Consider the following 25,235-nt stretch of genomic DNA (forward strand, 5'->3'; position numbering starts at 1 on the left):
TCATACATATATAGCATGCACTCCCCCTCTGAGCTTCCATCCCATTTCATTTGCAGATAAAACGCAATATCAATACAATGTACTTTATATATACACCACTCCATTGAAACTACAATGAAATGATAGCAGCAATTCTTAAAACAGGTACGGACAGGGATCGAAAACATGAACTTCAGTTTTTGAAAATTATGCCATAAAAGTTGGCAACCATGCCACTTCTGTTCTATAAATGTACTAACAGGGATTGAAAACATGTTCTTCAGATTACAAGACCAAATGATTTAGCACATCTCTGTTTCCTGCTTAGAATTTCAACATTCTGGAAAGTAGAAGTTGGGTCTTTGCAAAAAAAAACATGGAGAAGCTGAGGATTGAACCCAGGACCTCATACATGCAAAGCATGCGCTCTACCACTAAGCTACAACCCCTTTCTTAGGAAAAAAAAAATGGTTTCTTATTTTTTTAAATTTCTCCTTTATTATACCAGGTAAGCCAGTTAAGAACAAGTTCTCATACACAACTGCGACCTGGCCAAGATAAAGCAAAGCAGTGCAACACAAACAACAACACAGAGTTACACAAGGAACAAACAAGCGCACAGTCAATAACAAAATAGAAGGGGACATTTTTTAAAAAGGCAATTAATAGGCCATAGTAGCAAAGTAATCACAATTTAGCAAATGAACACTGGAGTGATAGATGAGCAGATGATGATGTGCAAGTAGAAATACTGGTGTGCAAAAGTGCAGAAAGTAAATAAAAACAATATGGCGATGAGGTAGGTAGATTGGGTGGGCTATTTACAGATGGGCAATGTACAGCTGCAGCGATCGGTTAGCTGCTCAGATAGCTGATGTTTAAAGTTAGCAGTGTTGCCAACTCCTCAGTAAGGAAAGTAGCTATTGGCTGTCCTAAAAGACGCTAGAAGTCGCTACATGACGTCATCACCTAATTTGCATAATTGGCCATGATCATGTAATTGTGATGGACGCTGTTGGAGAGAGGAATAACTCCGTGGGAGAGACAAGAAGTGAGTAAAAAACACCCTAAATATGTTTAGAACTACAAATTAACTTTCTTCTGTCGATTCTTCTTTTTTTTATGTCACAATTCCAACCCTCCTCCTTTATCCGGGCTTGGGACCAACAAAAGTGACCCAAAAGAGACACTCTGGCGGAGCAACTTAGTTTTTAATTGTATTTTTAATTGTATTTTTTTGTTTTTCAGTTTAGTTTTCTTAATTTGGTTTGGTTTTTAACCTTATGGTCCACTTAGGAGCCTACAACAAGTCACAGTAAAACATTAACATTTTAACCATAACATTTAAAATAAAAAAAAATCTATACAAGTCTACATTAACAATATAAATGGACCAAAAAGAGACAATAGAAAAAACTTTCAATGGCAATGTGAGAAAATGATGGGAACTAGTCTGGCCCTAATTCAGATTAATTGTGTTTTTTTTAAGTAGGCCAGGGCGGGATCAGCCAGCGGCGGCTTCCCACATGCGGGATTGATTTGCAGTCTGGAAGCGGAGGGGTGAACATCTCCTGCTCTGACTGCAGCTGGAAGGGACTGCTGCGCGTGGACTAGGCCGCCTGTTAGTGCTTTGATAAGGCGGAGCTTTACCTAGCATAGACTTACAGATGACCTGGAGCCAGTGGTTCTGGCGACGAATATGTAGCGAGGGCCAGCCGACTAGAGCATACAGGTCGCAGTGGCCCTATCAAGACAATTTACCTTTTCTTTACACTGTTGTGATGAAAGTAAATTTCCATAATATCAGCTATCTACCATAAACGTCGAACAGGGATTGAACCCATGTGCTCCAGTTAACAAAAACAGATGACTTTGCACATCTATTTCATTCTTAGAATGTCAACATTGTGGAAAGTGGGAGTTGTGCAAAAGCTAATTTAACAAGTGAATACTCTCACAAGACAAGTTGGGGAATACTGTAGGACAGCAAACATGTGAAGTGGCTCTATCGTAGAGATACTTCCCCTTAATATAATAGTTGTGTTCAAATATTGATACAACATGACTTTTCTACAAAGTCCCCCAATGAATGAAAATTTCCAGGGAAATTGAAGTCTTTTCTATAGAGGCGCGGATGGGATTTGAACCCATGATCTTCGGTTTACGAGACCGACGCCTTACCACTTGGCCACCATGCCACCCTATGCTATATATATACATCAACATTCTGGAAAGTAGTAGTTGTGCAAATGTGATTTTGACACACAAACTCAGTGGAGAAAGGACCTCATATATATATAGCATGCACTCCCCCTCTGAGCTTCCATCCCATTTCATTTGCAGATAAAACGCAATATCAATACAATGTACTTTATATATACACCACTCCATTGAAACTACAATGAAATGATAGCAGCAATTCTTAAAACAGGTACGGACAGGGATCGAAAACATGAACTTCAGTTTTTGAAAATGATGCCATAAAAGTTGGCAACCATGCCACTTCTGTTCTATAAATGTACTAACAGGGATTGAAAACATGTTCTTCAGATTACAAGACCAAATGATTTAGCACATCTCTGTTTCCTGCTTAGAATTTCAACATTCTGGAAAGTAGAAGTTGGGTCTTTGCAAAAAAAAACATGGAGAAGCTGAGGATTGAACCCAGGACCTCATACATGCAAAGCATGCGCTCTACCACTAAGCTACAACCCCTTTCTTAGGAAAAAAAAAAATGGTTTCTTATTTTTTTAAATTTCTCCTTTATTATATCAGGTAAGCCAGTTAAGAACAAGTTCTCATACACAACTGCGACCTGGCCAAGATAAAGCAAAGCAGTGCAACACAAACAACAACACAGAGTTACACAAGGAACAAACAAGCGCACAGTCAATAACAAAAAAGAAGGGGACATTTTTTAAAAAGGCAATAAATAGGCCTTAGTAGCGAAGTAATCACATTTTAGCAAATGAACACTGGAGTGATAGATGAGCAGATGATGATGTGCAAGTAGAAATACTGGTGTGCAAAAGTGCAGAAAGTAAATAAAAACAACATGGCGATGAGGTAGGTAGATTGGGTGGGCTATTTACAGATGGGCAATGTACAGCTGCAGCGATCGGTTAGCTGCTCAGATAGCTGATGTTTAAAGTTAGCAGTGTTGCCAACTCCTCAGTAAGGAAAGTAGCTATTGGCTGTCCTAAAAGACGCTAGAAGTCGCTACATGACGTCATCACCTAATTTGCATAATTGGCCATGATCATGTAATTGTGATGGACGCTGTTGGAGAGAGGAATAACTCCGTGGGAGAGACAAGAAGTGAGTAAAAAAACACCCTAAATATGTTTAGAACTACAAATTAACTTTCTTCTGTCGATTCTTCTTTTTTTTAATGTCACAATTCCAACCCTCCTCCTTTATCCGGGCTTGGGACCAACAAAAGTGACCCAAAAGAGACACTCTGGCGGAGCAACTTAGTTTTTAATTGTATTTTTAATTGTATTTTTTTGTTTTTCAGTTTAGTTTTCTTAATTTGGTTTGGTTTTTAACCTTATGGTCCACTTAGGAGCCTACAACAAGTCACAGTAAAACATTAACATTTTAACCATAACATTTAAAATAAAAAAAAATCTATACAAGTCTACATTAACAATATAAATGGACCAAAAAGAGACAATAGAAAAAACTTTCAATGGCAATGTGAGAAAATGATGGGAACTAGTCTGGCCCTAATTCAGATTAATTGTGTTTTTTTTAAGTAGGCCAGGGCGGGATCAGCCAGCGGCGGCTTCCCACATGCGGGATTGATTTGCAGTCTGGAAGCGGAGGGGTGAACATCTCCTGCTCTGACTGCAGCTGGAAGGGACTGCTGCGCGAGGACTAGGCCGCCTGTTAGTGCTTTGATAAGGCGGAGCTTTACCTAGCATAGACTTACAGATGACCTGGAGCCAGTGGTTCTGGCGACGAATATGTAGCGAGGGCCAGCCGACTAGAGCATACAGGTCGCAGTGGCCCTATCAAGACAATTGACCTTTTCTTTACACTGTTGTGATGAAAGTAAATTTCCATAATATCAGCTATCTACCATAAACGTCGAACAGGGATTGAACCCATGTGCTCCAGTTAACAAAAACAGATGACTTTGCACATCTATTTCATTCTTAGAATGTCAACATTGTGGAAAGTGGGAGTTGTGCAAAAGCTAATTTAACAAGTGAATACTCTCACAAGACAAGTTGGGGAATACTGTAGGACAGCAAATATGTAAAGTGGCTCTATCGTAGAGATACTTCCCCTTAATATAATAGTTGTGTTCAAATATTGATACAACATGACTTTTCTACAAAGTCCCCCAATGAATGAAAATTTCCAAGGAAATTGAAGTCTTTTCTATAGAGGCGCGGATGGGATTTGAACCCATGATCTTCGGTTTACAAGCCCGACGCCTTACCACTTGGCCACCATGCCACCCTATGCTATATATATACATCAACATTCTGGAAAGTAGTAGTTGTGCAAATGTGATTTTGACACACAAACTCAGAGGAGAAAGGACCTCATATATAGCATGCACTCCCATCTGAGCTTCCATCCCATTTCATTTGCAGATAAAACGCAATATCAATACAATGTACTTTATATATACACCACTCCATTGAAACTACAATGAAATGATAGCAGCAATTCTTAAAACAGGTACGGACAGGGATCGAAAACATGAACTTCAGTTTTTGAAAATGATGCCATAAAAGTTGGCAACCATGCCACTTCTGTTCTATAAATGTACTAACAGGGATTGAAAACATGTTCTTCAGATTACAAGACCAAATGATTTAGCACATCTCTGTTTCCTGCTTAGAATTTCAACATTCTGGAAAGTAGAAGTTGGGTCTTTGCAAAAAAAAACACGGAGAAGCTGAGGATTGAACCCAGGACCTCATACATGCAAAGCATGCGCTCTACCACTAAGCTACAACCCCTTTCTTAGGAAAAAAAAAAATGGTTTCTTATTTTTTTTAATTTCTCCTTTATTATACCAGGTAAGCCAGTTAAGAACAAGTTCTCATACACAACTGCGACCTGGCCAAGATAAAGCAAAGCAGTGCAACACAAACAACAACACAGAGTTACACAAGGAACAAACAAGCGCACAGTCAATAACAAAATAGAAGGGGACATTTTTTAAAAAGGCAATAAATAGGCCATAGTAGAGAAGTAATCACATTTTAGCAAATGAACACTGGAGTGATAGATGAGCAGATGATGATGTGCAAGTAGAAATACTGGTGTGCAAAAGTGCAGAAAGTAAATAAAAACAACATGGCGATGAGGTAGGTAGATTGGGTGGGCTATTTACAGATGGGCAATGTACAGCTGCAGCGATCGGTTAGCTGCTCAGATAGCTGATGTTTAAAGTTAGCAGTGTTGCCAACTCCTCAGTAAGGAAAGTAGCTATTGGCTGTCCTAAAAGACGCTAGAAGTCGCTACATGACGTCATCACCTAATTTGCATAATTGACCATGATCATGTAATTGTGATGGACGCTGTTGGAGAGAGGAATAACTCCGTGGGAGAGACAAGAAGTGAGTAAAAAACACCCTAAATATGTTTAGAACTACAAATTAACTTTCTTCTGTCGATTCTTCTTTTTTTTTATGTCACAATTCCAACCCTCCTCCTTCATCCGGGCTTGGGACCAACAAAAGTGACCCAAAAGAGACACTCTGGCGGAGCAACTTAGTTTTTAATTGTATTTTTAATTGTATTTTTTTGTTTTTCAGTTTAGTTTTCTTAATTTGGTTTGGTTTTTAACCTTATGGTCCACTTAGGAGCCTACAACAAGTCACAGTAAAACATTAACATTTTAACCATAACATTTAAAATAAAAAAAAATCTATACAAGTCTACATTAACAATCTAAATGGACCAAAAAGAGACAATAGAAAAAACTTTCAATGGCAATGTGAGAAAATGATGGGAACTAGTCTGGCCCTAATTCAGATTAATTGTGTTTTTTTTAAGTAGGCCAGGGCGGGATCAGCCAGCGGCGGCTTCTCACATGCGGGATTGATTTGCAGTCTGGAAGCGGAGGGGTGAACATCTCCTGCTCTGACTGCAGCTGGAAGGGACTGCTGCGCGTGGACTAGGCCGCCTGTTAGTGCTTTGATAAGGCGGAGCTTTACCTAGCATAGACTTACAGATGACCTGGAGCCAGTGGTTCTGGCGACGAATATGTAGCGAGGGCCAGCCGACTAGAGCATACAGGTCGCAGTGGCCCTATCAAGACAATTGACCTTTTCTTTACACTGTTGTGATGAAAGTAAATTTCCATAATATCAGCTATCTACCATAAACGTCGAACAGGGATTGAACCCATGTGCTCCAGTTAACAAAAACAGATGACTTTGCACATCTATTTCATTCTTAGAATGTCAACATTGTGGAAAGTGGGAGTTGTGCAAAAGCTAATTTAACAAGTGAATACTCTCACAAGACAAGTTGGGGAATACTGTAGGACAGCAAACATGTAAAGTGGCTCTATCCTAGAGATACTTCCCCTTAATATAATAGTTGTGTTCAAATTTTGATACAACATGACTTTTCTACAAAGTCCCCCAATGAATGAAAATTTCCAGGGAAATTGAAGTCTTTTCTATAGAGGCACGGATGGGATTTGAACCCATGATCTTCGGTTTACGAGACCGACGCCTTACCACTTGGCCACCATGCCACCCTATGCTTTATATATACATCAACATTCTGGAAAGTAGTAGTTGTGCAAATGTGAATTTGGCACACAAACTCAGAGGAGAAAGGACCTCATATATAGCATGCACTCCCCCTCTGAGCTTCCATCCCATTTCATTTGCAGATAAAACGCAATATCAATACAATGTACTTTATATATACACCACTCCATTGAAACTACAATGAAATGATAGCAGCAATTCTTAAAACAGGTACGGACAGGGATCGAAAACATGAACTTCAGTTTTTGAAAATGATGCCATAAAAGTTGGCAACCATGCCACTTCTGTTCTATAAATGTACTAACAGGGATTGAAAACATGTTCTTCAGATTACAAGACCAAATGATTTAGCACATCTCTGTTTCCTGCTTAGAATTTCAACATTCTGGAAAGTAGAAGTTGGGTCTTTGCAAAAAAAAACATGGAGAAGCTGAGGATTGAACCCAGGACCTCATACATGCAAAGCATGCGCTCCACCACTGAGCTACACCAACTTTCTTAGGAAAAAAAAAATGGTTTCTTATTTTTTTAAATTTCTCCTTTATTATACCAGGTAAGCCAGTTAAGAACAAGTTCTCATACACAACTGCAACCTGGCCAAGATAAAGCAAAGCAGTGCAACACAAACAACAACACAGAGTTACACATGGAACAAACAAGCGCACAGTCAATAACAAAAAAGAAGGGGAAATTTTTAAAAAAGGCAATAATAGGCCATAGTAGCGAAGTAATCACATTTTAGCAAATGAACACTGGAGTGATAGATGAGCAGATGATGATGTGCAAGTAGAAATACTGGTGTGCAAAAGTGCAGAAAGTAAATAAAAACAACATGGCGATGAGGTAGGTAGATTGGGTGGGCTATTTACAGATGGGCAATGTACAGCTGCAGCGATCGGTTAGCTGCTCAGATAGCTGATGTTTAAAGTTAGCAGTGTTGCCAACTCCTCAGTAAGGAAAGTAGCTATTGGCTGTCCTAAATGACGCTAGAAGTCGCTACATGACGTCATCACCTAATTTGCATAATTGACCATGATCATGTAATTGTGATGGACGCTGTTGGAGAGAGGAATAACTCCGTGGGAGAGACAAGAAGTGAGTAAAAAACACCCTAAATATGTTTAGAACTACAAATTAACTTTCTTCTGTCGATTCTTCTTTTTTTTTATGTCACAATTCCAACCCTCCTCCTTCATCCGGGCTTGGGACCAACAAAAGTGACCCAAAAGAGACACTCTGGCGGAGCAACTTAGTTTTTAATTGTATTTTTAATTGTATTTTTTTGTTTTTCAGTTTAGTTTTCTTAATTTGGTTTGGTTTTTAACCTTATGGTCCACTTAGGAGCCTACAACAAGTCACAGTAAAACATTAACATTTTAACCATAACATTTAAAATAAAAAAAAATCTATACAAGTCTACATTAACAATCTAAATGGACCAAAAAGAGACAATAGAAAAAACTTTCAATGGCAATGTGAGAAAATGATGGGAACTAGTCTGGCCCTAATTCAGATTAATTGTGTTTTTTTTAAGTAGGCCAGGGCGGGATCAGCCAGCGGCGGCTTCTCACATGCGGGATTGATTTGCAGTCTGGAAGCGGAGGGGTGAACATCTCCTGCTCTGACTGCAGCTGGAAGGGACTGCTGCGCGTGGACTAGGCCGCCTGTTAGTGCTTTGATAAGGCGGAGCTTTACCTAGCATAGACTTACAGATGACCTGGAGCCAGTGGTTCTGGCGACGAATATGTAGCGAGGGCCAGCCGACTAGAGCATACAGGTCGCAGTGGCCCTATCAAGACAATTGACCTTTTCTTTACACTGTTGTGATGAAAGTAAATTTCCATAATATCAGCTATCTACCATAAACGTCGAACAGGGATTGAACCCATGTGCTCCAGTTAACAAAAACAGATGACTTTGCACATCTATTTCATTCTTAGAATGTCAACATTGTGGAAAGTGGGAGTTGTGCAAAAGCTAATTTAACAAGTGAATACTCTCACAAGACAAGTTGGGGAATACTGTAGGACAGCAAACATGTAAAGTGGCTCTATCCTAGAGATACTTCCCCTTAATATAATAGTTGTGTTCAAATTTTGATACAACATGACTTTTCTACAAAGTCCCCCAATGAATGAAAATTTCCAGGGAAATTGAAGTCTTTTCTATAGAGGCACGGATGGGATTTGAACCCATGATCTTCGGTTTACGAGACCGACGCCTTACCACTTGGCCACCATGCCACCCTATGCTTTATATATACATCAACATTCTGGAAAGTAGTAGTTGTGCAAATGTGAATTTGGCACACAAACTCAGAGGAGAAAGGACCTCATATATAGCATGCACTCCCCCTCTGAGCTTCCATCCCATTTCATTTGCAGATAAAACGCAATATCAATACAATGTACTTTATATATACACCACTCCATTGAAACTACAATGAAATGATAGCAGCAATTCTTAAAACAGGTACGGACAGGGATCGAAAACATGAACTTCAGTTTTTGAAAATGATGCCATAAAAGTTGGCAACCATGCCACTTCTGTTCTATAAATGTACTAACAGGGATTGAAAACATGTTCTTCAGATTACAAGACCAAATGATTTAGCACATCTCTGTTTCCTGCTTAGAATTTCAACATTCTGGAAAGTAGAAGTTGGGTCTTTGCAAAAAAAAACATGGAGAAGCTGAGGATTGAACCCAGGACCTCATACATGCAAAGCATGCGCTCCACCACTGAGCTACACCAACTTTCTTAGGAAAAAAAAAATGGTTTCTTATTTTTTTAAATTTCTCCTTTATTATACCAGGTAAGCCAGTTAAGAACAAGTTCTCATACACAACTGCAACCTGGCCAAGATAAAGCAAAGCAGTGCAACACAAACAACAACACAGAGTTACACATGGAACAAACAAGCGCACAGTCAATAACAAAAAAGAAGGGGACATTTAAAAAAAAGGCAATAATAGGCCATAGTAGCGAAGTAATCACATTTTAGCAAATGAACACTGGAGTGATAGATGAGCAGATGATGATGTGCAAGTAGAAATACTGGTGTGCAAAAGTGCAGAAAGTAAATAAAAACAACATGGCGATGAGGTAGGTAGATTGGGTGGGCTATTTACAGATGGGCAATGTACAGCTGCAGCGATCGGTTAGCTGCTCAGATAGCTGATGTTTAAAGTTAGCAGTGTTGCCAACTCCTCAGTAAGGAAAGTAGCTATTGGCTGTCCTAAAATACGCTAGAAGTCGCTACATGACGTCATCACCTAATTTGCATAATTGGCCATGATCATGTAATTGTGATGGACGCTGTTGGAGAGAGGAATAACTCCGTGGGAGAGACAAGAAGTGAGTAAAAAACACCCTAAATATGTTTAGAACTACAAATTAACTTTCTTCTGTCGATTCTTCTTTTTTTTTATGTCACAATTCCAACCCTCCTCCTTTATCCGGGCTTGGGACCAACAAAAGTGACCCAAAAGAGACACTCTGGCGGAGCAACTTAGTTTTTAATTGTATTTTTAATTGTATTTTTTTGTTTTTCAGTTTAGTTTTCTTAATTTGGTTTGGTTTTTAACCTTATGGTCCACTTAGGAGCCTACAACAAGTCACAGTAAAACATTAACATTTTAACCATAACATTTAAAATTAAAAAAAATCTATACAAGTCTACATTAACAATCTAAATGGACCAAAAAGAGACAATAGAAAAAACTTTCAATGGCAATGTGAGAAAATGATGGGAACTAGTCTGGCCCTAATTCAGATTAATTGTGTTTTTTTTAAGTAGGCCAGGGCGGGATCAGCCAGCGGCGGCTTCTCACATGCGGGATTGATTTGCAGTCTGGAAGCGGAGGGGTGAACATTTCCTGCTCTGACTGCAGCTGGAAGGGACTGCTGCGCGTGGACTAGGCCGCCTGTTAGTGCTTTGATAAGGCGGAGCTTTACCTAGCATAGACTTACAGATGACCTGGAGCCAGTGGTTCTGGCGACGAATATGTAGCGAGGGCCAGCCGACTAGAGCATACAGGTCGCAGTGGCCCTATCAAGACAATTGACCTTTTCTTTACACTGTTGTGATGAAAGTAAATTTCCATAATATCAGCTATCTACCATAAACGTCGAACAGGGATTGAACCCATGTGCTCCAGTTAACAAAAACAGATGACTTTGCACATCTATTTCATTCTTAGAATGTCAACATTGTGGAAAGTGGGAGTTGTGCAAAAGCTAATTTAACAAGTGAATACTCTCACAAGACAAGTTGGGGAATACTGTAGGACAGCAAACATGTAAAGTGGCTCTATCCTAGAGATACTTCCCCTTAATATAATAGTTGTGTTCAAATATTGATACAACATGACTTTTCTACAAAGTCCCCCAATGAATGAAAATTTCCAGGGAAATTGAAGTCTTTTCTATAGAGGCACGGATGGGATTTGAACCCATGATCTTCGGTTTACGAGACCGACGCCTTACCACTTGGCCACCATGCCACCCTATGCTTTATATATACATCAACATTCTGGAAAGTAGTAGTTGTGCAAATGTGAATTTGGCACACAAACTCAGAGGAGAAAGGACCTCATATATAGCATGCACTCCCCCTCTGAGCTTCCTTCCCATTTCATTTGCAGATAAAACGCAATATCAATACAATGTACTTTATATATACACCACTCCATTGAAACTACAATGAAATGATAGCAGCAATTCTTAAAACAGGTACGGACAGGGATCGAAAACATGAACTTCAGTTTTTGAAAATGATGCCATAAAAGTTGGCAACCATGCCACTTCTGTTCTATAAATGTACTAACAGGGATTGAAAAAATGTTCTTCAGATTACAAGACCAAATGATTTAGCACATCTCTGTTTCCTGCTTAGAATTTCAACATTCTGGAAAGTAGAAGTTGGGTCTTTGCAAAAAAAAACATGGAGAAGCTGAGGATTGAACCCAGGACCTCATACATGCAAAGCATGCGCTCCACCACTGAGCTACACCAACTTTCTTAGGAAAAAAAAAATGGTTTCTTATTTTTTTAAATTTCTCCTTTATTATACCAGGTAAGCCAGTTAAGAACAAGTTCTCATACACAACTGCGACCTGGCCAAGATAAAGCAAAGCAGTGCAACACAAACAACAACACAGAGTTACACATGGAACAAACAAGCGCACAGTCAATAACAAAATAGAAGGGGACATTTTTAAAAAAGGCAATAATAGGCCATAGTAGCGAAGTAATCACATTTTAGCAAATGAACACTGGAGTGATAGATGAGCAGATGATGATGTGCAAGTAGAAATACTGGTGTGCAAAAGTGCAGAAAGTAAATAAAAACAACATGGTGATGAGGTAGGTAGATTGGGTGGGCTATTTACAGATGGGCAATGTACAGCTGCAGCGATCGGTTAGCTGCTCAGATAGCTGATGTTTAAAGTTAGCAGTGTTGCCAACTCCTCAGTAAGGAAAGTAGCTATTGGCTGTCCTAAAATACGCTAGAAGTCGCTACATGACGTCATCACCTAATTTGCATAATTGGCCATGATCATGTAATTGTGATGGACGCTGTTGGAGAGAGGAATAACTCCGTGGGAGAGACAAGAAGTGAGTAAAAAACACCCTAAATATGTTTAGAACTACAAATTAACTTTCTTCTGTCGATTCTTCTTTTTTTTTATGTCACAATTCCAACCCTCCTCCTTTATCCGGGCTTGGGACCAACAAAAGTGACCCAAAAGAGACACTCTGGCGGAGCAACTTAGTTTTTAATTGTATTTTTAATTGTATTTTTTTGTTTTTCAGTTTAGTTTTCTTAATTTGGTTTGGTTTTTAACCTTATGGTCCACTTAGGAGCCTACAACAAGTCACAGTAAAACATTAACATTTTAACCATAACATTTAAAATTAAAAAAAATCTATACAAGTCTACATTAACAATCTAAATGGACCAAAAAGAGACAATAGAAAAAACTTTCAATGGCAATGTGAGAAAATGATGGGAACTAGTCTGGCCCTAATTCAGATTAATTGTGTTTTTTTTAAGTAGGCCAGGGCGGGATCAGCCAGCGGCGGCTTCTCACATGCGGGATTGATTTGCAGTCTGGAAGCGGAGGGGTGAACATCTCCTGCTCTGACTGCAGCTGGAAAGGACTGCTGCGCGTGGACTAGGCCGCCTGTTAGTGCTTTGATAAGGCGGAGCTTTACCTAGCATAGACTTACAGATGACCTGGAGCCAGTGGTTCTGGCGACGAATATGTAGCGAGGGCCAGCCGACTAGAGCATACAGGTCGCAGTGGCCCTATCAAGACAATTGACCTTTTCTTTACACTGTTGTGATGAAAGTAAATTTCCATAATATCAGCTATCTACCATAAATGTCGAACAGGGATTGAACCCATGTGCTCCAGTTAACAAAAACAGATGACTTTGCACATCTATTTCATTCTTAGAATGTCAACATTGTGGAAAGTGGGAGTTGTGCAAAAGCTAATTTAACAAGTGAATACTCTCACAAGACAAGTTGGGGAATACTGTAGGACAGCAAACATGTAAAGTGGCTCTATCGTAGAGATACTTCCCCTTAATATAATAGTTGTGTTCAAATATTGATACAACATGACTTTTCTACAAAGTCCCCCAATGAATGAAAATTTCCAGGGAAATTGAAGTCTTTTCTATAGAGGCACGGATGGGATTTGAACCCATGATCTTCGGTTTACGAGACCGACGCCTTACCACTTGGCCACCATGCCACCCTATGCTTTATATATACATCAACATTCTGGAAAGTAGTAGTTGTGCAAATGTGAATTTGGCACACAAACTCAGAGGAGAAAGGACCTCATATATAGCATGCACTCCCCCTCTGAGCTTCCATCCCATTTCATTTGCAGATAAAACGCAATATCAATACAATGTACTTTATATATACACCACTCCATTGAAACTACAATGAAATGATAGCAGCAATTCTTAAAACAGGTACGGACAGGGATCGAAAACATGAACTTCAGTTTTTGAAAATGATGCCATAAAAGTTGGCAACCATGCCACTTCTGTTCTATAAATGTACTAACAGGGATTGAAAACATGTTCTTCAGATTACAAGACCAAATGATTTAGCACATCTCTGTTTCCTGCTTAGAATTTCAACATTCTGGAAAGTAGAAGTTGGGTCTTTGCAAAAAAAAACATGGAGAAGCTGAGGATTGAACCCAGGACCTCATACATGCAAAGCATGCGCTCCACCACTGAGCTACACCAACTTTCTTAGGAAAAAAAAAATGGTTTCTTATTTTTTTTAATTTCTCCTTTATTATACCAGGTAAGCCAGTTAAGAACAAGTTCTCATACACAACTGCGACCTGGCCAAGATAAAGCAAAGCAGTGCAACACAAACAACAACACAGAGTTACACATGGAACAAACAAGCGCACAGTCAATAACAAAATAGAAGGGGACATTTAAAAAAAAGGCAATAATAGGCCATAGTAGCGAAGTAATCACATTTTAGCAAATGAACACTGGAGTGATAGATGAGCAGATGATGATGTGCAAGTAGAAATACTGGTGTGCAAAAGTGCAGAAAGTAAATAAAAACAACATGGCGATGAGGTAGGTAGATTGGGTGGGCTATTTACAGATGGGCAATGTACAGCTGCAGCGATCGGTTAGCTGCTCAGATAGCTGATGTTTAAAGTTAGCAGTGTTGCCAACTCCTCAGTAAGGAAAGTAGCTATTGGCTGTCCTAAAAGACGCTAGAAGTCGCTACATGACGTCATCACCTAATTTGCATAATTGGCCATGATCATGTAATTGTGATGGACGCTGTTGGAGAGAGGAATAACTCCGTGGGAGAGACAAGAAGTGAGTAAAAAACACCCTAAATATGTTTAGAACTACAAATTAACTTTCTTCTGTCGATTCTTCTTTTTTTTTATGTCACAATTCCAACCCTCCTCCTTTATCCGGGCTTGGGACCAACAAAAGTGACCCAAAAGAGACACTCTGGCGGAGCAACTTAGTTTTTAATTGTATTTTTAATTGTATTTTTTTGTTTTTCAGTTTAGTTTTCTTAATTTGGTTTGGTTTTTAACCTTATGGTCCACTTAGGAGCCTACAACAAGTCACAGTAAAACATTAACATTTTAACCATAACATTTAAAATTAAAAAAAATCTATACAAGTCTACATTAACAATCTAAATGGACCAAAAAGAGACAATAGAAAAAACTTTCAATGGCAATGTGAGAAAATGATGGGAACTAGTCTGGCCCTAATTCAGATTAATTGTGTTTTTTTTAAGTAGGCCAGGGCGGGATCAGCCAGCGGCGGCTTCTCACATGCGGGATTGATTTGCAGTCTGGAAGCGGAGGGGTGAACATCTCCTAATCTGACTGCAGCTGGAAAGGACTGCTGCGCGTGGACTAGGCCGCCTGTTAGTGCTTTGATAAGGCGGAGCTTTACCTAGCATAGACTTACAGATGACCTGGAGCCAGTGGTTCTGGCGACGAATATGTAGCGAGGGCCAGCCGACTAGAGCATACAGGTCGCAGTGGCCCTATCAAGACAATTGACCTTTTCTTTACACTGTTGTGATGAAAGTAAATTTCCATAATATCAGCTATCTACCATAAACGTCGAACAGGGATTGAACCCATGTGCTCCAGTTAACAAAAACAGATGACTTTGCACATCTATTTCATTCTTAGAATGTCAACATTGTGGAAAGTGGGAGTTGTGCAAAAGCTAATTTAACAAGTGAATACTCTCACAAGACAAGTTGGGGAATACTGTAGGACAGCAAACATGTAAAGTGGCTCTATCCTAGAGATACTTCCCCTTAATATAATAGTTGTGTTCAAATATTGATACAACATGACTTTTCTACAAAGTCCCCCAATGAATGAAAATTTCCAAGGAAATTGAAGTCTTTTCTATAGAGGCACGGATGGGATTTGAACCCATGATCTTCGGTTTACGAGACCGACGCCTTACCACTTGGCCACCATGCCACCCTATGCTTTATATATACATCAACATTCTGGAAAGTAGTAGTTGTGCAAATGTGAATTTGGCACACAAACTCAGAGGAGAAAGGACCTCATATATAGCATGCACTCCCCCTCTGAGCTTCCATCCCATTTCATTTGCAGATAAAACGCAATATCAATACAATGTACTTTATATATACACCACTCCATTGAAACTACAATGAAATGATAGCAGCAATTCTTAAAACAGGTACGGACAGGGATCGAAAACATGAACTTCAGTTTTTGAAAATGATGCCATAAAAGTTGGCAACCATGCCACTTCTGTTCTATAAATGTACTAACAGGGATTGAAAACATGTTCTTCAGATTACAAGACCAAATGATTTAGCACATCTCTGTTTCCTGCTTAGAATTTCAACATTCTGGAAAGTAGAAGTTGGGTCTTTGCAAAAAAAAACATGGAGAAGCTGAGGATTGAACCCAGGACCTCATACATGCAAAGCATGCGCTCCACCACTGAGCTACACCAACTTTCTTAGGAAAAAAAAAATGGTTTCTTATTTTTTTAAATTTCTCCTTTATTATACCAGGTAAGCCAGTTAAGAACAAGTTCTCATACACAACTGCGACCTGGCCAAGATAAAGCAAAGCAGTGCAACACAAACAACAACACAGAGTTACACATGGAACAAACAAGCGCACAGTCAATAACAAAATAGAAGGGGACATTTAAAAAAAAGGCAATAATAGGCCATAGTAGCGAAGTAATCACATTTTAGCAAATGAACACTGGAGTGATAGATGAGCAGATGATGATGTGCAAGTAGAAATACTGGTGTGCAAAAGTGCAGAAAGTAAATAAAAACAACATGGCGATGAGGTAGGTAGATTGGGTGGGCTATTTACAGATGGGCAATGTACAGCTGCAGCGATCGGTTAGCTGCTCAGATAGCTGATGTTTAAAGTTAGCAGTGTTGCCAACTCCTCAGTAAGGAAAGTAGCTATTGGCTGTCCTAAAATACGCTAGAAGTCGCTACATGACGTCATCACCTAATTTGCATAATTGGCCATGATCATGTAATTGTGATGGACGCTGTTGGAGAGAGGAATAACTCCGTGGGAGAGACAAGAAGTGAGTAAAAAACACCCTAAATATGTTTAGAACTACAAATTAACTTTCTTCTGTCGATTCTTCTTTTTTTTTATGTCACAATTCCAACCCTCCTCCTTTATCCGGGCTTGGGACCAACAAAAGTGACCCAAAAGAGACACTCTGGCGGAGCAACTTAGTTTTTAATTGTATTTTTAATTGTATTTTTTTGTTTTTCAGTTTAGTTTTCTTAATTTGGTTTGGTTTTTAACCTTATGGTCCACTTAGGAGCCTACAACAAGTCACAGTAAAACATTAACATTTTAACCATAACATTTAAAATAAAAAAAAATCTATACAAGTCTACATTAACAATCTAAATGGACCAAAAAGAGACAATAGAAAAAACTTTCAATGGCAATGTGAGAAAATGATGGGAACTAGTCTGGCCCTAATTCAGATTAATTGTGTTTTTTTTAAGTAGGCCAGGGCGGGATCAGCCAGCGGCGGCTTCTCACATGCGGGATTGATTTGCAGTCTGGAAGCGGAGGGGTGAACATCTCCTAATCTGACTGCAGCTGGAAAGGACTGCTGCGCGTGGACTAGGCCGCCTGTTAGTGCTTTGATAAGGCGGAGCTTTACCTAGCATAGACTTACAGATGACCTGGAGCCAGTGGTTCTGGCGACGAATATGTAGCGAGGGCCAGCCGACTAGAGCATACAGGTCGCAGTGGCCCTATCAAGACAATTGACCTTTTCTTTACACTGTTGTGATGAAAGTAAATTTCCATAATATCAGCTATCTACCATAAACGTCGAACAGGGATTGAACCCATGTGCTCCAGTTAACAAAAACAGATGACTTTGCACATCTATTTCATTCTTAGAATGTCAACATTGTGGAAAGTGGGAGTTGTGCAAAAGCTAATTTAACAAGTGAATACTCTCACAAGACAAGTTGGGGAATACTGTAGGACAGCAAACATGTAAAGTGGCTCTATCCTAGAGATACTTCCCCTTAATATAATAGTTGTGTTCAAATATTGATACAACATGACTTTTCTACAAAGTCCCCCAATGAATGAAAATTTCCAGGGAAATTGAAGTCTTTTCTATAGAGGCACGGATGGGATTTGAACCCATGATCTTCGGTTTACGAGACCGACGCCTTACCACTTGGCCACCATGCCACCCTATGCTTTATATATACATCAACATTCTGGAAAGTAGTAGTTGTGCAAATGTGAATTTGGCACACAAACTCAGAGGAGAAAGGACCTCATATATAGCATGCACTCCCCCTCTGAGCTTCCATCCCATTTCATTTGCAGATAAAACGCAATATCAATACAATGTACTTTATATATACACCACTCCATTGAAACTACAATGAAATGATAGCAGCAATTCTTAAAACAGGTACGGACAGGGATCGAAAACATGAACTTCAGTTTTTGAAAATGATGCCATAAAAGTTGGCAACCATGCCACTTCTGTTCTATAAATGTACTAACAGGGATTGAAAACATGTTCTTCAGATTACAAGACCAAATGATTTAGCACATCTCTGTTTCCTGCTTAGAATTTCAACATTCTGGAAAGTAGAAGTTGGGTCTTTGCAAAAAAAAACATGGAGAAGCTGAGGATTGAACCCAGGACCTCATACATGCAAAGCATGCGCTCCACCACTGAGCTACACCAACTTTCTTAGGAAAAAAAAAATGGTTTCATATTTTTTTAAATTTCTCCTTTATTATACCAGGTAAGCCAGTTAAGAACAAGTTCTCATACACAACTGCGACCTGGCCAAGATAAAGCAAAGCAGTGCAACACAAACAACAACACAGAGTTACACATGGAACAAACAAGCGCACAGTCAATAACAAAATAGAAGGGGACATTTAAAAAAAAGGCAATAATAGGCCATAGTAGCGAAGTAATCACATTTTAGCAAATGAACACTGGAGTGATAGATGAGCAGATGATGATGTGCAAGTAGAAATACTGGTGTGCAAAAGTGCAGAAAGTAAATAAAAACAACATGGCGATGAGGTAGGTAGATTGGGTGGGCTATTTACAGATGGGCAATGTACAGCTGCAGCGATCGGTTAGCTGCTCAGATAGCTGATGTTTAAAGTTAGCAGTGTTGCCAACTCCTCAGTAAGGAAAGTAGCTATTGGCTGTCCTAAAATACGCTAGAAGTCGCTACATGACGTCATCACCTAATTTGCATAATTGGCCATGATCATGTAATTGTGATGGACGCTGTTGGAGAGAGGAATAACTCCGTGGGAGAGACAAGAAGTGAGTAAAAAACACCCTAAATATGTTTAGAACTACAAATTAACTTTCTTCTGTCGATTCTTCTTTTTTTTTATGTCACAATTCCAACCCTCCTCCTTTATCCGGGCTTGGGACCAACAAAAGTGACCCAAAAGAGACACTCTGGCGGAGCAACTTAGTTTTTAATTGTATTTTTAATTGTATTTTTTTGTTTTTCAGTTTAGTTTTCTTAATTTGGTTTGGTTTTTAACCTTATGGTCCACTTAGGAGCCTACAACAAGTCACAGTAAAACATTAACATTTTAACCATAACATTTAAAATTAAAAAAAATCTATACAAGTCTACATTAACAATCTAAATGGACCAAAAAGAGACAATAGAAAAAACTTTCAATGGCAATGTGAGAAAATGATGGGAACTAGTCTGGCCCTAATTCAGATTAATTGTGTTTTTTTTAAGTAGGCCAGGGCGGGATCAGCCAGCGGCGGCTTCTCACATGCGGGATTGATTTGCAGTCTGGAAGCGGAGGGGTGAACATCTCCTAATCTGACTGCAGCTGGAAAGGACTGCTGCGCGTGGACTAGGCCGCCTGTTAGTGCTTTGATAAGGCGGAGCTTTACCTAGCATAGACTTACAGATGACCTGGAGCCAGTGGTTCTGGCGACGAATATGTAGCGAGGGCCAGCCGACTAGAGCATACAGGTCGCAGTGGCCCTATCAAGACAATTGACCTTTTCTTTACACTGTTGTGATGAAAGTAAATTTCCATAATATCAGCTATCTACCATAAACGTCGAACAGGGATTGAACCCATGTGCTCCAGTTAACAAAAACAGATGACTTTGCACATCTATTTCATTCTTAGAATGTCAACATTGTGGAAAGTGGGAGTTGTGCAAAAGCTAATTTAACAAGTTAACAACAACTTTAACAAGACAAGTTGGGGAATACTGTAGGACAGCAAACATGTAAAGTGGCTCTATCCTAGAGATACTTCCCCTTAATATAATGACTTTTCTACAAAGTCCCCCAATGAATGAACATTTCCAGGGAAATTGAAGTATTTTCTATAGAGGCACGGATGGGATTTGAACCCATGATCTTCGGTTTACGAGACCGACGCCTTACCACTTGGCCACCATGCCACCCTATGCTTTATATATACATCAACATTCTGGAAAGTAGTAGTTGTGCAAATGTGAATTTGGCACACAAACTCAGAGGAGAAAGGACCTCATATATAGCATGCACTCCCCCTCTGAGCTTCCTTCCCATTTCATTTGCAGATAAAACGCAATATCAATACAATGTACTTTATATATACACCACTCCATTGAAACTACAATGAAATGATAGCAGCAATTCTTAAAACAGGTACGGACAGGGATCGAAAACATGAACTTCAGTTTTTGAAAATGATGCCATAAAAGTTGGCAAACATGCCACTTCTGTTGTATAAATGTACTAACAGGGATTGAAAACATGTTCTTCAGATTACAAGACCAAATGATTTAGCACATCTCTGTTTCCTGCTTAGAATTTCAACATTCTGGAAAGTAGAAGTTGGGTCTTTGCAAAAAAAAACATGGAGAAGCTGAGGATTGAACCCAGGACCTCATACATGCAAAGCATGCGCTCTACCACTGAGCTACACCCCCTTTCTTAGGAAAAAAAAAAATGGTTTCTTATTTTTTTAAATTTCTCCTTTATTATACCAGGTAAGCCAGTTAAGAACAAGTTCTCATACACAACTGCGACCTGGCCAAGATAAAGCAAAGCAGTGCAACACAAACAACAACACAGAGTTACACATGGAACAAACAAGCGCACAGTCAATAACAAAATAGAAGGGGACATTTTTAAAAAAGGCAATAATAGGCCATAGTAGCGAAGTAATCACATTTTAGCAAATGAACACTGGAGTGATAGATGAGCAGATGATGATGTGCAAGTAGAAATACTGGTGTGCAAAAGTGCAGAAAGTAAATAAAAACAACATGGCGATGAGGTAGGTAGATTAGGTGGGCTATTTACAGATGGGCAATGTACAGCTGCAGCGATCGGTTAGCTGCTCAGATAGCTGATGTTTAAAGTTAGCAGTGTTGCCAACTCCTCAGTAAGGAAAGTAGCTATTGGCTGTCCTAAAAGACGCTAGAAGTCGCTACATGACGTCATCACCTAATTTGCATAATTGGCCATGATCATGTAATTGTGATGGACGCTGTTGGAGAGAGGAATAACTCCGTGGGAGAGACAAGAAGTGAGTAAAAAACACCCTAAATATGTTTAGAACTACAAATTAACTTTCTTCTGTCGATTCTTCTTTTTTTTAATGTCACAATTCCAACCCTCCTCCTTTATCCGGGCTTGGGACCAACAAAAGTGACCCAAAAGAGACACTCTGGCGGAGCAACTTAGTTTTTAATTGTATTTTTTTGTTTTTCAGTTTAGTTTTCTTAATTTGGTTTGGTTTTTAACCTTATGGTCCACTTAGGAGCCTACAACAAGTCACAGTAAAACATTAACATTTTAACCATAACATTTAAAATTAAAAAAAATCTATACAAGTCTACATTAACAATCTAAATGGACCAAAACGAGACAATAGAAAAAACTTTCAATGGCAATGTGAGAAAATGATGGGAACTAGTCTGGCCCTAATTCAGATTAATTGTGTTTTTTTTAAGTAGGCCAGGGCGGGATCAGCCAGCGGCGGCTTCCCACATGCGGGATTGATTTGCAGTCTGGAAGCGGAGGGGTGAACATCTCCTGCTCTGACTGCAGCTGGAAGGGACTGCTGCGCGAGGACTAGGCCGCCTGTTAGTGCTTTGATAAGGCGGAGCTTTACCTAGCATAGACTTACAGATGACCTGGAGCCAGTGGTTCTGGCGACGAATATGTAGCGAGGGCCAGCCGACTAGAGCATACAGGTCGCAGTGGCCCTATCAAGACAATTGACCTTTTCTTTACACTGTTGTGATGAAAGTAAATTTCCATAATATCAGCTATCTACCATAAACGTCGAACAGGGATTGAACCCATGTGCTCCAGTTAACAAAAACAGATGACTTTGCACATCTATTTCATTCTTAGAATGTCAACATTGTGGAAAGTGGGAGTTGTGCAAAAGCCAGTAAAGCCAGTTAAGAACAAGTTCTCATACACAACTGCGACCTGGCCAAGATAAAGCAAAGCAGTGCAACACAAACAACAACACAGAGTTACACATGGAACAAACAAGCGCACAGTCAAAAACAAAATAGAAGGGGACATTTTTTAAAAAGGCAATAATAGGCCATAGTAGCGAAGTAATCACATTTTAGCAAATGAACACTGGAGTGATAGATGAGCAGATGATGATGTGCAAGTAGAAATACTGGTGTGCAAAAGTGCAGAAAGTAAATAAAAACAACATGGCGATGAGGTAGGTAGATTGGGTGGGCTATTTACAGATGGGCAATGTACAGCTGCAGCGATCGGTTAGCTGCTCAGATAGCTGATGTTTAAAGTTAGCAGTGTTGCCAACTCCTCAGTAAGGAACAAAGGCGGAGGTAGCGGTCCTGCTGCTGGGTTGTTGCCCTCCTACGGCCTCCACGTCTCCTGATGTACTGGCCTGTCTCCTGGTAGCGCCTCCATGCTCTGGACACTACGCTGACAGACACAGCAAACCTTCTTGCCACATCTCGCATTGATGTGCCATCCTGGATGAGCTGCACTACCTGAGCCACTTGTGTGGGTTGTAGACTCCGTCTCATGCTACCACTAGAGTGAAAGCACCGCCAGTATTCGAAAGTGACCAAAACATCAGCCAGGAAGGATAAGAACTGAGAAGTCCCCACCTGCAGAACCACTACTTTGTTGGGGGTGTCTTGCTAAATGCCTATAATTTCCACCTGTTGTCTATTCCATTTGCACAACAGCATGTGAAAATTGTCAATCAGTGTTGCTTCCTAAGTGGACAGTTTGATTTCACAGAAGTGGGATTGACTTGGAGTTACATTGTGTTGTTTAAGTGTTCCCTTTATTTTTTTGAGCAGTGTATTATACACATATATTTTATTTTAGACTTTACAAAAACATATTTTTGTGCGTTTTGGATTTCCAACATTTACTTACTGTACAGACAAGTATATTTTATACATATTTTTTTTTAACAATTAAAAAAAAAGTTTTTCATAGACAGAACAAACTATATTTAGATGCATTTTGATTTCCTAAATGTCAATATTTTTATTTTCTGTGTCACGTGTTTATGCCCATTTATGTACATCCTGTATATGTTACCCTTCCAATGAGCTTATCATATAAACTACAATACGAAAAGTATGGTTTACTTTACTTTAAATCATGTTAGCACAGGTAACAGCCGTTTACAGTCTTTCTTTAGTTTTTCATTCTTACTCTTCCCAATTCACTTCAACTATATTTCTTTATTTCCCATGGGCTTCACCAGAGTACCCCCTAGTGGCTGGAATACAACTGTATTAAGCCCCTTACATATTCACCCCCCTGTAAAACAAAATGTTGTCCCAGTTGCAGCCTAGTATCCAAACTGATATGCCATTTATAGTTTTAAAAAAACCCAGCGTTTATAATTTGAGATTCCTGGCTACTGTAGTGTTGTGGTTTCTTGCAGGTAACCTGCTGTTCCTGGCTGTGGTCAGCCATTTTGGGGCAAAGCTGCACCGGCCCAGGCTCACAGGCCTGCCACACTTCAACAACTGAAATACTGGTTAAACTTGTACTTTTAGAGGTACTCCAATGCGGAGGATAGTTTCACTTTAGAAATTAAGAAATTTATCCAGTTGTTGATTATTATCAGTTAACTTAGAACTAAAGTCTTGCGTAATTGGTCAGCTGCTTGATTATGTTTTGGGGCCATACATGTTAAGAGAAGGGATTAATTAAGAGATGCTATAACTTTGACATGGTAAGGTTGGACCCAGGTGCAGTGAAGAGACCAGATGATGAAGCAGTGGTTCCAACCAGTGTCTCCATCCCTCAAGGGCCCATTTAACAGCCAAGAGCTCCCGGTTGCCTACATCGTAGTTGCAGTCCGCTGGTGAGAACCGTTTGGAGAGAAAGACGCATGGGTGCAGTTCCTTGTCCTCCTCCTTCCACTGCGAAAGTACCGCACCAGCTCCGGTGTCCGAGGCATCCACCTCTACCACAAAGGGGCTAGTAGAATCAGGATGAACGAGGATGGGTCCGGAGGTGAAACGTCCCTTGAGCTCTATGAATGCCCTGTCAGTCTCGGGATTCCCGCAAAAACCTGCTTGAGTGAGGTGGGACAGGGAAGGGTTTTTGGAGAAGATCAGGATGTCGTCCAGGTAAACAAAGACGAACCGATCCAACAAATCCCTAAGAGTGTCATTGATCAATGCTTGATATGCATAAGTTATTTTCAACCATTAACTGGGGCCTTGTTGAGGCCTTATCTAAGTTAGTAATTGCTGATTGACAAAGTATTATTTTGATGTATGGAAAATATATGGTATGCAATTCCTATGTAGAGAAGGTTCTCTCTGGTAGTTGTTCAATATGACTTCAACTTTTACAGGGTACTCTTGTAAAATAAATGTTTCATCTCAGTGTGACTCTTAAACCCTGTTTAAAGATAAGTTCAATAAAAAAAAAACATCAACACAAACACAGGATATGGGGTACACATGGTATCACATCATGACATACTTGGCCCTACTGCACCTGCATTCCAGCACCATTCCAGCATCTGGAATTGACTCAACATGTTTGAGGTGGGTGATCAATACATGTGGGGGAAGAGGTGTCTGTCGAATGTATGATTCTGATATGTACAGGTAAGTTCATTGTGTGTGGGGGGCATCCATGTTTGTGTTCATACTCTGAGGTGCGTTTGAATATGAATGAGCAGCAGTGTTGTGATGTGTCCTATCCCGTCCTTGCAGAGGGATCTTCCTTGGCCTCATCACATGTCTCAGTGGCTCCTCCTTAGGAGGGAGGGGGACACCACCACGGGACAGCCCCCACACTCATCGCTAGAGATCGAACTTCAGACTCCCTCCAAAACCACTGAACCCCTCAACACACCGAAAGAGATTACGGTGCACACCCTTAGAGGGAGCCGGAACAGGATAACTCTC

General features: G+C 39.8%; 13 non-coding genes across 13 annotated transcripts; all 13 read right to left on the reverse strand.

Moving 5' to 3' along the window:
- Positions 1-356: 356 nt before the first annotated feature.
- Positions 357-428, reverse strand: trnaa-ugc. The gene has a single exon. It is a non-coding gene; the product is annotated as a tRNA-Ala (tRNA).
- A 1,677-nt stretch (positions 429-2,105) lies between these two features.
- Positions 2,106-2,177, reverse strand: trnat-cgu. Its single transcript has one exon. It is a non-coding gene; the product is annotated as a tRNA-Thr (tRNA).
- A 445-nt stretch (positions 2,178-2,622) lies between these two features.
- trnaa-ugc lies at positions 2,623-2,694 on the reverse strand. Its single transcript has one exon. It is a non-coding gene; the product is annotated as a tRNA-Ala (tRNA).
- A 1,680-nt stretch (positions 2,695-4,374) lies between these two features.
- trnat-ugu lies at positions 4,375-4,446 on the reverse strand. Its single transcript has one exon. It is a non-coding gene; the product is annotated as a tRNA-Thr (tRNA).
- Positions 4,447-4,886: 440 nt separating this feature from the next.
- On the reverse strand, positions 4,887-4,958 carry trnaa-ugc. Its single transcript has one exon. It is a non-coding gene; the product is annotated as a tRNA-Ala (tRNA).
- Positions 4,959-6,637: 1,679 nt separating this feature from the next.
- Positions 6,638-6,709, reverse strand: trnat-cgu. Its single transcript has one exon. It is a non-coding gene; the product is annotated as a tRNA-Thr (tRNA).
- A 2,190-nt stretch (positions 6,710-8,899) lies between these two features.
- Positions 8,900-8,971, reverse strand: trnat-cgu. The gene has a single exon. It is a non-coding gene; the product is annotated as a tRNA-Thr (tRNA).
- A 2,190-nt stretch (positions 8,972-11,161) lies between these two features.
- On the reverse strand, positions 11,162-11,233 carry trnat-cgu. The gene has a single exon. It is a non-coding gene; the product is annotated as a tRNA-Thr (tRNA).
- Positions 11,234-13,423: 2,190 nt separating this feature from the next.
- On the reverse strand, positions 13,424-13,495 carry trnat-cgu. Its single transcript has one exon. It is a non-coding gene; the product is annotated as a tRNA-Thr (tRNA).
- Positions 13,496-15,685: 2,190 nt separating this feature from the next.
- On the reverse strand, positions 15,686-15,757 carry trnat-cgu. The gene has a single exon. It is a non-coding gene; the product is annotated as a tRNA-Thr (tRNA).
- A 2,190-nt stretch (positions 15,758-17,947) lies between these two features.
- On the reverse strand, positions 17,948-18,019 carry trnat-cgu. The gene has a single exon. It is a non-coding gene; the product is annotated as a tRNA-Thr (tRNA).
- A 2,167-nt stretch (positions 18,020-20,186) lies between these two features.
- trnat-cgu lies at positions 20,187-20,258 on the reverse strand. The gene has a single exon. It is a non-coding gene; the product is annotated as a tRNA-Thr (tRNA).
- Positions 20,259-20,699: 441 nt separating this feature from the next.
- trnaa-ugc lies at positions 20,700-20,771 on the reverse strand. The gene has a single exon. It is a non-coding gene; the product is annotated as a tRNA-Ala (tRNA).
- Positions 20,772-25,235: the final 4,464 nt, after the last annotated feature.

Source organism: Oncorhynchus mykiss, chromosome Y, assembly GCF_013265735.2.
Source record: "Oncorhynchus mykiss isolate Arlee chromosome Y, USDA_OmykA_1.1, whole genome shotgun sequence".
NCBI classification, from domain to species: domain Eukaryota; kingdom Metazoa; phylum Chordata; class Actinopteri; order Salmoniformes; family Salmonidae; genus Oncorhynchus; species Oncorhynchus mykiss.